Source organism: Brassica oleracea, chromosome C2 (assembly GCF_000695525.1).
Source record: "Brassica oleracea var. oleracea cultivar TO1000 chromosome C2, BOL, whole genome shotgun sequence".
Lineage (NCBI taxonomy): Eukaryota > Viridiplantae > Streptophyta > Magnoliopsida > Brassicales > Brassicaceae > Brassica > Brassica oleracea.
The window spans coordinates 43,229,195-43,243,654 of NC_027749.1; the positions used below are offsets into that span (position 1 = coordinate 43,229,195).

The 14,460-nt window shown below is 34.9% G+C and overlaps 1 long non-coding RNA gene across 2 annotated transcripts; it reads left to right on the forward strand.

Annotated features, from left to right (window-relative positions):
- Positions 1-7,713: 7,713 nt before the first annotated feature.
- Positions 7,714-8,513, forward strand: LOC106326655. 2 transcript variants are annotated; one of them, XR_001267295.1, is made up of 3 exons: positions 7,714-7,821; positions 8,204-8,279; positions 8,374-8,513. It is a non-coding gene; the product is annotated as an uncharacterized LOC106326655 (long non-coding RNA). The 2 variants fall into 2 exon arrangements; XR_001267296.1 differs by having other exon boundaries at positions 8,238-8,279.
- The last annotated feature ends 5,947 nt before the right edge of the window (positions 8,514-14,460 follow it).

A 14,460-nucleotide genomic window follows, 5' to 3' on the forward strand; every position in this document is an offset into this window, starting at 1 on the left:
CATCATAGGATGAGATATTGAGAGCGGTCTCAGTGACATCTAGGGATGTCAATTGGACGGACTGGGTGGATTTGGGCGTGTCCAGATGGACTTATTTTTTTCTGGGTGTTTTTTGGTCGAGCCTAAATAGCACCATGTCCAAATATGACCATGTCTAAATAGGACCATGACCAGGTGGACTGTCCATGGAGTCCAGTTGTCCATTTAATGTAAAATGTCTAATTTTCAAACTTAAAAGATGTACAGATTAGAAATATCATATATATATAACATCTTAAACTTACTTGACTTTCATGTTTTACAAAAGATACTTAAACTTAAATTTCATGTTTCACAAAAGATACTTAAAATCTTAATCTTAAACTTAAAATCCATGTCTTACAAAAGCTAAAAGGTACTTAAAATCCATGATCTCATTGAAAATAATCAAAATTGCCTAAAATTATGGAGAACATGATACATAAGCAAATTCACTTCTCAAATAATAGTGTATATATATATATATATATATGGAATCAAATGCATGAAAGTTCTTTCATAAAAACACGTTTTTTTAAGAATATTTAAAAATTTGATTAGTTTAAAAATAATATAAAACTAAATTATTATTTGTTTTATTTGATAACAACAGTTTTTAAATAGTATTATAAATATGAGAAATCTAATATGATGATGTCTATGGAAGCAAATACACACTAAAGATCTTTGATAAAAGCATGTTTGACAAAAGCTTATCTAAAACTTTGGTTAGGCTAAGAACAATAGAATAACAAGTTATAATACCTAAGTTTAATTATTTATTATGTGTAATATATTATTAAAGATATCAATGATTTTAGTCGTTTCTAAATTTTAACATAATCAATAAATAATTTTAGTTATTTTATTAAAGTAACAACGACTAAAACCATTCAAACTTTTAACATTCAGTAGACGAAAAATCACTTTGCAAATAATAATAATAATTTATAACTTATTTATTTTATTCAATCTATAATGTAACTCTATAATATTATTGTTTATATTTCTTATTCGGCATAATTAATATATAGTGATTTGTTTAATATTTTTTACTTTGTTACTATTTTTATTACTTATGAATATATTTTCGAGTTAGATACAATAAAGTAACAATTTGAAAAAATCAAATAGAGAATCTTCTCCAAAAAAAAGCTTCCTCACGGAAGTACTGATGTCGTCCATCTTTGCTTGGAACATGCGTGGATTCAATCAGCCACGCAAACAAAAGGCAATTAGGTATTGGGTCAAAGCTGTGAAGTTGTCTATTGGGTGTTTACTTGTGACTAGAGTGCAGGAGGATAGTTTCAAGAAAATTTTTGATGTTACTTTTCCAGGTTGGAGTTGTCTCCACAAATACTCTAAGTCTCTAACCATAGACTGGGAAGAATTTGGGTATGTTGGTCGAATGAGGTGGAGGTTTGTCCGGTTTCTACTAGTTCACAGATGATCACCGTGTGGGTGAGAAACAAGGCATCTGGGGACACTTTTATCTGTTCTTTCATCTATGCGTCCAACTGTATGATTGAGAGACGGGAGCTATGGATTGAATTGGAGTTTATAGCAGGATCAGTGGCAGGTCCAACAAACTCAAGGTGATTTCAATGTTGCCTTCTCAGCTTTTCAGCATTTCTCAACTTCGGGAGACTGCGATGGACAGAAATTCTATTCGAGAGTTTCAGAACGCGGTTCACAATTGTGATATGATGGATTTGGCACAAGTTGGTCCTTCCTTTACGTGGTCAAACTGTCAGGATGCAAACCTGATCAGTAAGAATCTGGATCGGGTAATGGTCAACACTTGCTGGATTAATGAATTCCCAAACTCTTTTGCCACATTCAAGTCTGGTGGGGTTTCAGATCACATGCGCCTGCATATTCAGCTTAGAGCTGCTACTCCGAGGAATTCAAAACCATTTTAGTTCTTTAATCACACAGCTACACACCCGCAGTATCTTGAAGTGGTAGCTAACGTGTGGAATGAATCTGATCTCATGTTTCATTCGCGATCAGCCCTTAAGATGTTCCAGGAAAAAGATAAGGCTCTCAAGTCAGAGATGAGAGCGCTAAATCAAGATGTGTTTGGTGATCTGTCGAGGCGAGTCAAGCAGGCCTATGACGATCTTTGTGCTAGGCAAACAGAAGCAATGCAGAATCCGCAGACTTCTACTTTTGAGGCCGCATCTGATGTTTGGAAACACTGGCACCACATTTCAGGAATTGAGGAGCAATTTTACTACCAGAAATCTAGAGTGCAATGGTTGGGTTTGGGTGATAGAAACTCTCGGTTTTTTCATAAGGTCACACAGAGTAGGAATGTACGAAACTCTCTCAGGAAAATTGTCACGATGGATGGAAGAATTCTCACATCACCAAGTGAAATCAAGCAGGAAGCGGTTGCTCATTTTCAGAGTTTCCTCAATGAACTGAATCCACCCTCTCCTGAGGTACCAGTAAACCTCTCTGAGTTGATAGAGTATCGCTGCTCTAGCGAGGATGCAGCTTCTCTTATGAAAACGGTGGAAGCAGCGGAGATTACTGAAGTGATATTCTCTATGCCTTCTAACAAGGCTCTGGGGCCTGATGGGTTTCCATTGGAGTTTTATAAAGCAGCTTGGTCAATAATAGGAAAGGATTTCATCACAGCAGTCCAATCTTTCTTCCTGTTTGGTTTCATGCCTCATAGTATTAATGCCACCTTACTAGCCCTCATTTCTAAGACTACAAATGCTGAAAAGATGACTGACTTCAGACTGATTGCCTGCTGCAACATAATCTATAAGGTCATCTCTAAGGTTATTGCAAGAAGGCTTAAGGCTACTCTTCCGGAGGCTATAAAGTTGAATCAATGTGCTTTTGTAGAGGGTAGGCTTCTCTTGGAAAATGTCTTTTTGGCCAAAGAACTCGTTAAGGACTATCACAGGCTCTCGGTTACAACTAGATCAGCTATAAAAATTGGATATTTCGAAGGCTTTCGTACTGTGCGATGGTCTTTCATTGAGGACACACTGCGTGCCATGAACTACCATGATCTGTTCGTTACCTGGATAATGAAATGCATATGGACTGCGGCTTTCTCTGTTTCCCTTAATGGAGAGCTGGAAGGTTTTTTCACCAGCAGTAGAGGCATCAGGCAGGGCTGCTCCTTGCCTCCTTACCTATATGTTATTAGCAGTAACATACTCTCCAAACTTCTCAATAAAGCAGTTGAAGAAGGCCGCATTGGATTTCATCCGCAGTCTGGAGCTGTAAAGCTGCCACATCTAAGCTTTGCAGATGATATCGTCGTTTTCACGGATGGATCTCCAGAATCGCTCAGGGGAACCCTACAAGTTTTTGAGGATTTTTCTTCTTTGTCTGTATTGAGAATAAATGTTTCTAAATCTACTGTGTTTGCTGCAGGGAGAGGGAAGCAAAATCTTGAAGGTGAAGCAGCTATGGCAGGTCTCTCTAATCTGCTCTGCCTATCAAGTATCTTGGCCTTCCCATCACTACAAAAATTATGACCAGAAGTGACTATGAGCCGCTGATCACAAAAAATCAGAAACCGGTTTTTATCATGGACGAGTAAAGCTCTCTCTTATGCGGGTCGTCTTCAACTCTTCAACTCGGTTATAGCAAGCATCACAAATTTCTGGTGTGCTGCTTTTTGTCTCCCCCAAACATGTATTGACGAGATCGAGAGTATGTGCTCTGCATTCCTCTAGAGTGGTTCCCCTAACATTACAACACGGGCAAAAATAGCTTGGGATGATGTCTGCTGTCCGGTAGAAGAGGGAGGCTTGGGTCTGCGGAAAGTAAAAGAAGTCAGTACGGTATTTATGCTTAAACTCATCTAGAGACTATTTACTAGCTCGTCATCGCTCTGGGTTCTTTGGGTAAAGCATTTTTTTCTTCGAGATGAGGTCTTGTGGGATATCAAGGATACAAGGGCAGGTTCTTGAGTATGGCGAAAACTGATGCGTGTTAGGCATTTGGCAAAGAGTTTCTTGCGTATGGAGATCAAGGATGGAAGATCTGTTCGATTTTGGACATATGTGTGGCATCCTAAAGGCAGACTTATTGAGGTTACTGGTGAAATAGGCACTCAGAAACTTGGTATAAGGATAGATAAGAAGATAAATGATATTCTTGTTGATGGTGCCTGGAGATTTCGATGCTGGCGGGATCCACTTATTCAGAACATGGTTCAGGAGATTGAGAGATTTCCTTTAAAACTCACTGGTGGCAGAGATGAAGCTTTATGGAAGCGTGGGAGTGATGAATTTAGCGCATGATTTAGAGCTTCTCATACATGGCAGCAGATAAGAGCTCGCAGAGACATGGTACCATGGAGTAAGATTGTCTGGTTCCGTCAAGGTGTTCCGCGTTTTGCTTTCATCACATGGCTTGCCATTCAATATAGGCTTTCAACAGGGCAACATACAAGTATTTGGGGACAGACTCAATGCTGCACCTTTTGTGGTGAACCAGATGAAACTAGGGATCACCTGTTCTTTGCATGCCCGTATACATTTACGCTTTGGTTAAGTGTGGCGGGAAACTTGTTTGGTATTGACCCGGATCCGGACTGGGACATCACCCTGTGTCGTCTGCAAACAACAACATATGATCGTCTCAACTACATTCTATTGAGGCTGGCTTTTCAGGCTACGATTTATTATGTGTGGAGGGAACAAAATGATAGGAAGCATAACAATGGAGCCAAATCAGTGGACCAGGTTACAAAGCTGACCGACAAAACAGTGAGAAACCGTATCACATCTACAAATTATCCTCTTCATCCGAGATTGCGTGGGCTAATGAGCAGATGGCTTGAAACTCATAGTTACAAATATAGTTTTATAGCTCTCTTTTAAAATTTTCGGGATTCTAAACTCCTTAAAGTTGTACATATATTATTTCTACGATGATCAATAAATTTAACATTTCATAAAAAAAAAGAATCTCCTCCAAAATATGTTTTTTATTTAATTTCTATATTTTTCGTATAATACATTTTTAAAATTTATTTATATTATGGAAAATATATATGTTAATATAATCTATATTTACATGTTGTGTTTAAAAATATAATTTAACATATATCATTTTAGCATTTTATGGGATTTATAAGTATAGACATATTATTTTACTAAATTTTATACATAGTAGCATCTATCATATTATTTTAGTAAATTTTATAGATATATAATATTTTTTAGATGTTATGATATTAATTTTTTTTTTTTATTAATATTTCAAAATATTAGATTACTTTAGCTTTTACAACATATATAGTTTGTTTTTTCGTAATGCATTTCAAAAAGCTATTCTTTATTATCTATGATTTTATATTTTGTAAATTTAAATATTATCCTTTTAGTTTGAATGTTTATTTTCAAAATTTTATATTTTGTCAGAAAAACTTTGAAAAATTGCACAACTATTTTTTAGTTTTGAAGATTACATGAATTTTGAATTATTTTTGTTACTACATTAATAAATTATTTTATAAAAAAAATTAACTTTTGTTAATTTTTTCTAATTTGTACTAAAAAATTGGTTATAATTAAATTAAAAAAGGAAATTTATAATTAAAATTTTATTTGTCATTAATATTTTTAAATGAATTATCAAAATTTCATAGTTTTCTAATAACATATTTTAAAATAGTATATGAACTAAAGTTATATGTCATTATATTTTTGTATATAAAAATTTTAAACCATATATTGTTGAGAGTTTACGAATTTTAACTTATTTTAATGATAAGTGACAATTTATTTAAATGAATTTTTTTTAAAAAAAATGTTAATTTACCTATTTAATATAGTTTTTCATACGTAATTCATAAACACTTCTATTTATATAATAAATAGTATAATTATAAAAGTTATAAAAATAGTGATATAATTTTTATTTTCTTGTTTATAATAATATTATATTATTAATCACAAAATTAATTAATGTATTATTTTGTAAAAATAAACTTTTAGTAAGATTTTGTTAGATTATTTCTCAATATATTTTGTAATAATTAAAATAAAAATAAAAATAAAATTTATAGTTGGTTTATTATTAATTTAAATAATCAAATATGTCATATTAACTAATTCTTTAAGTGGTCCTACTATGACATGTTAATTGTAGATAAAAACATGACCCTAAATTAATAGATTAGATGATTAGAAATGTCATGATGGAATAACTAGTGTCAATCTGATCCTAATAAATTGATCTTAATATCTAATCTATTACAGTATAGTCATATTTTTATCTACTGTTAAAAGGTTGTCACTTAATTTTTAAATGGTCCTACTAAAATTAACTTATCTTATATATCATAACAATAATAAAGCAATACAATTTATCTAACTATTAAATTCATAAAATCTAGGATGTGGTAACTACCTTTTGAAGAAAAAATCAAACATTTGGCCATGTTTTAAATGAAGGATCTTTATATAAGAATACTATAAAAATCTAGAATATCTATATTGTTATATATGAAAAACTATTTTTCACGAGAACAGTAAATTGTTTATATTTGTTGTTATTACAACTTTGCTCAAGAAATGTGGTCCATTATTTTAGTAGTAACATTACGCTGTTTTGAAATTTTGGATTAATTTTTAGGTTTGTAAATATAAATATAATATCTGATGTAATTAACATTGATGAACATTGCTTAAAACTAATAAATTATAGGAAATAAATGAAGCAGAAATTGCATAAACACAGAACATATTTATAGCAGTAATTGACATTGATGAAGTAGCTTAAAACTAATAATACCGATCCAATCAAATTAGTCAGTTATATACTATATTATATCCAGGGAAAAATTGAAAATTATACGTGTAAAAATTACTAATCCAAAATTAACACCAAAGTACAATACCATAAGACATTTACGAAAATATCGATTAAGATACATTATTTTTCAAACAGCATGTAACACGAAACTTAAACTACAAGTTTAAAAATTTTATAAAATAAATTATCTTTTAACTATAATAAATGAAAAATTTCCGCGCGCGCTTAGCACTGATTCATATCTAGTTAGTACTAAAATACAAGCTCAACATTGTAGGTAGACCAGTCATGCTAGCCAGCTCATTGTTAATCACAAAATCAAAAAAGACAAATTAACAAGTTTAACAGGTTTTAGGAGACCTGTTCTAGTTATGACATATTCTAGTCCTATCCAAGGATCACTATTGATTTATTATATATTTTTCAAAATATTAAAACGTGATCATGTACGGACAAGGCTAAATTGATATACGGTCTTTTGGTCCAAAGTCCAAACACAGTAATTGATTGTTATTGATTTGTGTTTTGAGATGGAACACATGCTACCAAAGGTGTTTTGTAACAAACTAGAAAGTGATGTTCTCATCTTCACCCTATTTGGGTCGAGCTTTCAAGTAAGTAACTTAAGCGTGTGAATGTCAAAAAGTAGAGGAAGAGCAAAGGGTTTTAGGCAAATATGATGTGATACTCTCAACAACTTTGTTTATACCTAACCCTTAGAGAGAAGCACGCATAAATTATGAATAATTAGAGAAAAAAATACATGAAGATAATTTACATGCATAATGAAGGGTTCTAAGTGATCATTACAATGTTCTTTTTATTTACATATAAGACATGGAATAAATAAATTAGATATGGGATATAACGAGAAAAGATAGACAAAACGGACAGAAAGGCAAAGACTCGACACCTTGGGTTCAATGAAGTGTGAGGCCAACCCTAAGAACGAGCCTCAGTGGCGTGAACCCCTTTTAAACCTTGACGACATAATAAAACTTATAAGTATGTTTTTTTTTAATATAGTTTATTTTTACTTTTTTTTTGGAACTCTCGCAGGGGTGGGCAAAATCCGAACCGAAGTAAAACAACCCCAAAACTAAAGTATATGTTCCAAAACCCATTCTATTAAAACTTCAATAAGGTTTTCTTTAGGTTACTAGTTGTTCAACTACAAGTCTTTAATTTCTCCAAAAGTTTTTTGATATTTAATCAAAAGTATAATAAGGTTTTCTTTAGGTTACTAGTTGTTCAACTACAAGTCTTTAATTTCTCCAAAAGTTTTTTTATATTTAATCAAAAGTATTTCTGGATTTTGTAAAATGAATATGAAAGGCGCTAACAAAAAAAAAAAGAATATGAAAGTTTGAGACTTTATGATTGGCAGGTTAGTAAATTTTTGGATTTTTGATTGTTCATAGCTTATACAGTCACAAGGAGGTCTTTCTCAGGGAACTTGTAAGGTGAGTAATGGAATTGATTTGAGTTGAATTGTGTGTGTTGTGTGTTCTGTAAAGACCTGATTTGTGTGTGTGTGTGTTTGTATATGTTTACTAGGAGGTGGTGGTGAGCTTGAGATGCGGATCAAGCTTGATCCTGACAATGGAACCATCTGTAGAAGCCGGAAACCGAATTGAAATAACAGTAATAAATAAAGCGATATTAAGGAAAGAAACGATTGTAAAACTCCGATAGAAAACGAGAAAAAACGTTTACAGAAACAGACATGGAGTCGAGATACGATCTCTTTCCTTAACTCTAAATATTTGCTCTGTAGTGAGACGGAACTGTACGAATATAGAGTCTCAGTATACAACCATGGTAGACGATTCACCCTTCACTCGTAAATGCCCTAACGAACTATAAACTCTACGAAACATTCTCGAACTATTAACTTGCGCTAAGGAATTTTCTCAGTTGGTTTTCAAAGTAAAAGTAATAAAAATCAATGAAGAGAGTCGGGTTTATTTAAAGAGAAGAAGAAGACCTACTTCTTGCAACAGCTGATGTACGTGTGTGCGAGAATCTCGCGGAGATTGAAAGGAGTTGAGTTGCGAAACTTATTCCGCAAGACGCTCTCTTCTCGTTTAAAAAATATTTTGGGCGAACAGAAAAAATGTGTTTCCTTTTGAAACGAACTACACGTCGTTTAGAACGAATTGGGGGATGTTTTTTTATTCGATAATGGGTGAAAAACCAAAATTAATTTGGTACCAAAAAATAATTATTGGGAGAGACCCTTCAACAAGACCAAGCTGAGTAACAGCGGCAGCCGAGCCGGTCACCTTCCGTTTAGAACGAATTGGGGGATGTTTTTTTATTCGAAAATGGGTGAAAAACCAAAATTAATTTGGTACCAAAAAATAATTATTGGGAGAGACCCTTCAACAAGACCAAGCTGAGTAACACGGCGGCAGCCGAGCCGGTCACATTCCGGGAAGACTTTGGAAGTGATATGTCTTAAGACATATTTATACTACTCAGCAACATTCAACTTACCCGATGTGGGACAAAGTTGAGCTTATATCACTTGTCCATTTTGACAGTGTTTCACATTCCGAGTTCATCACTTCATCACATGATTGCTCATTACATTTAGCTTTGTTTTTGACATATGAATATACTGACTTGTAGTGCTCGTTACAAGCTTTCCAACGAGCTAATAATCTGGTCATGGCGACCACTGGTTTGGCCGAAAAAGCCACTGTAAAAGTAAAACAAAGTCAGCCTTTATATTCTGTTATAAAACAGAGTTCCAACACCATCACCGTTACATGTGAAAGAGCTCTAATTTTTTAAAAAGTTTTTTTTTGAGTATTAACAGTTGGGGTAAAGAAATGATTATTGTATTCGACTTTGCAGTGATACTTGTAATTTCCCTTGCGTGTGTGTGTGGTACTAATGGTCTTTGTTTTAGAATCTGATTTATGTGTGTGTGTTTGTGTATGTTTAGCTTTGGATATGCGGAGGTTCTTGAGTGTAACAGAGACTCAATCCAGATTCTTGAAGGCTCTCAAGGTTTGTGTTTCATCTCTATGTAAAAATTCAGTCTTGACGTCGAGTTTATAGGACTCATTGTTGTTTTAATATCTCCTCTCTTTATTCAGGAAAACGAGGATCTTGGTGCTGGCAACGGTGGTTTGGGGTTGGCTTTTACTCTGCTTACTTAGACGACTGGGAACAGAGAAAGAGACTCGTTTGTTCCTGTTTGAGTTTTTCAACATACAAACTTAAAATCAGATTTTTGTTCATATTTGCCATTTGTTTCCATTTTTGAAATGGTTGCTTCTAAAGAACAAAAACCATGATGTATTTATTCAATCAATAGTTGTTTCTCAAATCAGAATATATCTAAACTAGGAGTTTAGGTGCTTCAAGCAATCAGAATCATGATGTATTCAATCATCAAGGCTCCAAAATCTAAAGAACAAAACCATGATGTATTCAATCAATAGTTGCTTCTCAAATCAGAATATATATAAACTAGGAGTTTAGGTGCTTCAAGCAATCAGAATCATCACATCAGTTGAGGGGTCAGAAGCTTGCCCTAGCTGGATCAATAGGCTCATAAACCCCTGAAGCTAGCTCCTCACTGAAAAGAGAAGTTATGTCACAAACAGTTTGAAAAAGGAAGAGAAAGAGAGAGAAGTGAATACCACTTTACCTTGAAAGTTTGAAATTGTGTCGTCTCAGCCTTAATACAACTGAGATAAAAGCTTTTCTGACAGCTTCAAAGCTACCCCATAGTTCAAGAGTCGTGCCACTACGACCATAGTCTTTTACGATGATGTTAGCTTCTGTCACCGCCTTTGTCTTAGAGATGTAAATTGGATCAACACATGCGAGAGCCATCTCATCAACAACAACCTTGACGGAATGAGCTCCAGAGGAGTCATCACATATGTAGGGGAATGAAAGAAATGCAGCCTCCTCCAAAGGGGAGTGAAGCTCGCACACCTACATAGCAAAAGAGAGAGAGAGAGAGAGCATGAAGGAGAAAGAAGAAAAGAGAAGAAACATAGTGGGTATAAAGAAACAAACCTCATAGGATGAGATATTGAGAGTGGTCTCAGTGACATCTAGGGATGTCAATTGGATGGACTGAGTGGATTTGGCCGTGTCCAGATGAGCTTATTTTTTTCTGGGCGTTTTTTGGTCGAGCCCAAATAGCACCATGTCCAAATATACCATGTCCAAATAGGACCATGACCAGTGGACTGTCCATGGAGTCTAGATGTTCATTTAATGTAAAATATCTAATTTTCAAACTTAAAAGATGTACAGATTAAAAATGTCATATATATATATAACATCTTAAACTGACTTAAATTTCATGTTTTACAAAAGATACTTAAACTTAAATTTCATGTTTCACAAAAGATACTTAAAGTCTTAAACTTAAACTTAAAATCCATGTCTTACAAAAGCTAAAAGGTACTTAAATTAAACTTTCATGCTTCATTCCTTCACTTAATCTACTTCTTTTTCTTTTTTCTTCTTACGCAGACATCACAACAGAGACATTTACTTAAAGAGACAACTTACTCGTCACTTCAAATCCACGCAGCTAGTTTCTTCCACAAACTAGAGCTTGTACATTTGATGGAAGAAGTCGACTCCTATACTTGCTAAGAACACGGCTTCCAGCACTGAATGACGACTCAGAGGACACGGTTGTAATGGGTATTGAAAGAACATCACACGCCATGCGAGCCAGCTCTTTAAACCGTGTTGCATTGTTTTTCCAGTATCTCAAGACATCTATAGTCATAAAGGCAGCCATATCTACAACCGGTTTAGACAAGTACACATCTAAAGCTGATTTTCCTCTTCCCTCCTTTGAAGAAAAGAATGCATAAAACTCATGCGTTATGAACATAAAAACAGTAAGACACCAAGTACAAAAACTCCTGCATTATAACACTAACTACTTACCCCATATCCAGCTTGTATACTGTTCACCAATTGTGTTTCTGAAGGGCTCGCAGTAGTGCTCTTACGATCATCATCATCATTAAGTTTCAACATATCACCATCCATCTGAACAAAAGAGATTAAAGACAACCATTACACCAATATACCAATACGAGAATCATCATTAACCATTAACCCACTTGCAGACATTTACATAAACGAGACTTACAAACAAACGAGAATCATCATTAACAATGGATAGAGTTAAACATAACATGCATACCCATCAACCTAAAAGCAATCAAATCACAAACCCCTCAATCTAAAAGCAATCAAATCGCAAACCCATCAACCTAAAAATAACCAAATCGCAAACCCATTAACCTAAATGTAATCAAATCGCAAAGAGAGGAGAGTCGAGATGAAGCGACCTGAAGCGAATCGAAGACAAAGTGAGAGACGGAGAGGAGAGTCGAGATGGAGAGATACAGATCGAGAGATGAAGAGACGAGGCAGAGAGACACTGCTCGAGAGATGGAGAGACGAGGCGGAGAGACACTGCTCGAGAGATGGAGAGTCGAGGCGGAGAGGCAAGTCGAGAGAGAGAGTCGAGACTCGAGAGACAGACGGAGACCAATTGTGATTTCAGATTTTTTTCCCCAAATACTAACCCTAGATATTTTTAAAATATGGGCGTATTTGGGCGGTCCATGTCCATTTGGTTTTGTCCATTGGACTTTGGGCGTATCTGGGCATAGTCCATTTGGACAGAAAATATCTCGGGCAGATTTGGGCGTGACCATATTAGTCCATATCGATTTGGACAGAAAATATCTCGGGCATGATGTTAGTGACATCCCCAATTAGTTTCCAATGTGTGAGGTATTTAATGTTAAAGCAGCCCTTGGACTTTCTCTGTATCGATTGAAAGTTGGCATGTTTCCTTCCCATCAGATGTTTGGTCTTGAAGCTTGGAAAGAGAAGGCACAAGTTCCAGGTTTTGTGCTTGGACATGATGAACTTGGACTCTTCGTTATATTTTCTATGGTTGTCTTTGAGCACCTGTAGGTGGGAGATGCACCTTTCTTCTGTCTAGTTAAAATAATTGGCAGCGGCATCAGGTCTAGCACCAGCATTTACTTATAGAGACGAGCTCAACATCCTTCTAGAAAGTCCACATCGTTCTGCAGAGGTAGAAAAAGGAGATGTCATAATCCATTCAATACGATCCTTCCCAGACAAAAGCTGATACAAATAAAAAAATTATAAAGACAAAACAAACAAAGAAAACGAAAATTGCATCGATTCTTGAACCAAGATTCCCGATCATCATCTCTCTAAACTTAATTTACTTGCAAACCCATAATCTTCACTAACCTATCATCTCTCTAAACGAAAATTTCTTCGATTTCTTGAACCATAATGAATGATTCGGAAGAAAAGAAGCACCATTTATAAGATTTGGGGGCGTAGAGAGATGGAAACAGAGAGATGAAACAGAGCTTTCGTGTTCGTACGTGAGAGAGAGAGAATTGCACTAACCTATCGTCTCTCTAAACGAAAATTGCATCCTTTCTTGAACCATAATAAATGACTAAGAAAAAGAGAAGTACCTATTATCCAATTCGGCGGCGTAGAGATGGAAACAGAGAAATGAAACAGAGCTTTCGTGTTCGTACGTGAGAGAGAGAATCTTGAGAGACGTTGGGATGCGAGCTTAATTTAGAAGTGATTCTTATTATTTATTAAACCCACTTCGCTAATTTATGTATATATATATACACTCTTAACGGTCAAATCCCTTTTACAAATATTCCCTTCTTCTTGACGTTAAATTTAATAAATTACTCGTCAAAATACACGTGACCTTGGACACCCACCAGTTCTTAATTATTAAGACCATATAATTTTGATTCATCCGAAAATTGTTAGTATTGTTACGAAATTCAATGAAAAAAAAGCAGCGGCCACCGCAATTGTTGAAAATATAAAGATATAGGGCTCGCTGCACTATTTGCACATTAAATTTCATTAACGTTTTCGTTCATTTGTAATCGCACCTCAACCTTCTCTTCTCTCTATAGTAAACTCTTCCTATCAGTGTTAAAAATTCTACGGGTATAAATTTTGCCTTTATTCAAATTTCCGCGATACAATAAAATTCTAGTTCTTTTCATAACACGTTATCAACACGATCACTCTGCGATTCGGTAAAATTTATTTGTATCACTTATATCCTGTTATAATGGTCGGTATACCGCCTCTACTATTATTTATATCATGGCCGGAATACCGCCTATATTATTTACTAGTAATTTAATTTATTTATTGGTCGGCCTAGCCGCCTTATATTCTGTTTATTATTTATTGGTCGGCCGAGCCGCCTTATATTCTGTTTATTATTTATTGGTCGGCCGAGCCGCCTTATATTCTGTTTATTATTTATTGGTCGGCCGAGCCGCCTTATATTCTGTTTATTATTTATTGGTCGGCCGAGCCGCCTTATATTCTGTTTATTATTTATTGGTCGGCCGAGCCGCCTTATATTCTGTTTATTATTTATTGGTCGGCCGAGCCGCCTTATATTCTGTTTATTATTTATTGGTCGGCCGAGCCGCCTTATATTCTGTTTATTATTTATTGGTCGGCCGAGCCGCCTTATATTCTGTTTATTATTTATTGGTCGGCCGAGCCGCCTTATATTCTGTTTATTATTTATTGGTCGGCCGA